Below are 2,500 nucleotides of genomic sequence, written 5' to 3'. Positions count from 1 at the left end.
CAGGCGTCCAGTCCCATCTCTTCCTTGCAATTCTATTTCCATCCATTCTCATTAAATGTCCCAGCCATCTCAGCTGTCCCTTCTCAATCTTGTTCAACATAGGAGATACCCCAACCATCCTTCTAAAATCTACATTTCTTATTCTATCTCTTCTTGTTTTGTGCATTATTGTTCTCAGGATTTTCATCTCTGAAGCTTGGACTCTGCTCCTGTCTTTGATGGTCATTGTCAAGCTCTCTGATCCATATGTCATGATTGGTGTTAGTAATCCTTCAAATAAGGTTTTCTTTACTTCTATAGGTACGTATGCATCTCTCATAATTGGATAGAGTGCTTCACAGCATTTATTATATTTCTTTATTCGTTCAGTAATTTCTTCTTTGTTCTTATAGCCGTTGTCTGTAAACATACACCCTAAATACTTGAATGCGTTGGTGTCCTTAATTACCGTATTTCTTATCATGATGTTCGTTGGAGCTTGTTGTTGTTTGTTGATTGTTGATATTTCTGTTTTATTAATGTTCATCTTCAGTCCAGCTTCTGTTAAACAATCGTTCAAGGCTATCAATGCTCTTTCTAGTTCCTCCCGATCATATGTCCAGAAAGCAATATCATCAGCAAAAATCATGATGTCTCCAGAGATATTTATTCTTTCCTTAAAACTTCTTATAATTACATCTATATATGCAATGAACAAGAGTGGGGAAAGAACGCTTCCCTGCTTAACACCTGTTGTTACTCTAAACCAATTTTCATTCTTGTATCCAGTCCTTACATTATTCATACATGGTTCGTACGTGCTCTTTATTGCAGCTCCTAATCTACCGTCGAGTCCATAAACCTCTCCCAAGCACCTCCACAATTTGTTCCTAGGTACCGAGTTAAATGCCTTTTCCAAATCAATAAATGTTATATACAGTGGCCTATTGTATTCCCATGATTTTTCAATAACAAGCCTCAAAGCGAATATGAAATCTGATGTACTTCTGTCCTTTCTGTATCCATGCTGTTCTTCGCCTAGCTGAGGTTCAATGATGTGTCGCGCCCTTTTTTCTAAAATCCTCTCATAAAGTTTTGCTGCATGACATATGAGCGTTATACCTCTATAATTCTCGCATTTGCCTGAATCCCCTTTACCTTTATAAAAGGGTACAGAAATATGTTTTCCCTAGTCTTCAGTAACCATGCTCTCTAACCAGAATGACGAGGTTAGGTCATATAATATCTGCTTTGCTAGGTCCCCTCCCTCTTTGAATAACTCAATTGGTATATTATCATACCCTGGGCTTTTCCCATTTTTCATCTCTTTCAAAGCATTTTCAAACTCATGATAAGTAATCACATCCTCCCTATTTTCTCTGTCAAATTGAAAGATGTATTCTTCTTCATATTCTTCTGTAGTTACATTTAGTAACCTATTGAAATAAGTAGTCCATTTTTCATTAAGTTCTGTAGCCGTGCCAATAATGTTTCCATTTTCATCCTTTATATTATATTGTTTTCTATTATCTTTCCTGTATGATTTTGCAACTGCAAAGATCTTCTTATTTTTCTTGAGATCATCCCTCAATTCGCCTCCTAGTTTAATCCACGCATTTATCCGTGATCTTCTCTTAATCTCTTCTGATTGATTCCTAGAAGATACATAAATATATATATATATGTATATATGTGTGTGCTCTATGATATGTACATGCGTATAAACAATTTTATATATATATATATATATATATATATATATATATATATATATATATATATATATATACAGAGAGAGAGAGAGAGAGAGAGAGAGAGAGAGAGAGAGAGATACACATATGTAGTTAAATATTTAGTATTCATTCGTCTTATGATGAATGTAAACATAAAGTACACATGCGCAATCCATAATATACAGACCGATAGGCACGGGCAAGAATGAATGTATAAGTATTTGCCATATGATTTGGAATTCAAAGATATCTATAAAAATCTAGTTTTATTTTTTGACAGGTACATCAATATTCATACACTGATAAAAGAAAGGCGTACTTGGATGCATCATTAAATCTTTTTGAAAAACATAAATGTTTAATTTTTTTATATTAAGACATTGCTGAACCTGATCATGAACTCCCGGTCCTTTCACTGAAGTCTAGCTTCAGATGGCCTTACCCAGGTCCTTGTTTTACCCCTCCATCGTAGGACCCGTTCGATTTCAGCGTATTCGTTGTGTTGGGACTGCATCAGCAAGAAGCTCCTCTCTGCGCTTGTCCACAATTTTCCGGGACAGGCTTCAGATCCTTCGTATCGTCTTCGACGTCGACTTCGGCTACAATTTTCATACTGCTTTCATCATCTGAATCGCGCGGAAACAGCAAGAGGTAAGGCGATCCTTTGTGCATATAAACCCACATACAATATATACGTAACTATATATATATATATATATATATATATATATATATATATATATATATATATATATATATATATATGTATGTATATATATATATGCATA

General features: G+C 34.7%; 1 protein-coding gene across 1 annotated transcript in view; it reads left to right on the top strand.

Annotated features, from left to right (window-relative positions):
- Positions 1-2,195: 2,195 nt before the first annotated feature.
- Positions 2,196-2,500, top strand: part of LOC137646796 (uncharacterized) — a 60,119-nt gene continuing 59,814 nt past the window's right edge. The window contains exon 1 of the mRNA XM_068379886.1: positions 2,196-2,363. The gene's annotated coding sequence lies outside the window, so the exon portion shown is untranslated. The remainder of the gene's footprint in view (positions 2,364-2,500) is intronic.

Source organism: Palaemon carinicauda, chromosome 9 (genome assembly GCF_036898095.1).
Source record: "Palaemon carinicauda isolate YSFRI2023 chromosome 9, ASM3689809v2, whole genome shotgun sequence".
In the NCBI taxonomy this organism is placed as follows: Eukaryota; Metazoa; Arthropoda; class Malacostraca; order Decapoda; family Palaemonidae; genus Palaemon; species Palaemon carinicauda.
Note: the sequence above shows the minus strand (reverse complement) of the source record. Positions and strands in the feature narration are given on the sequence as shown.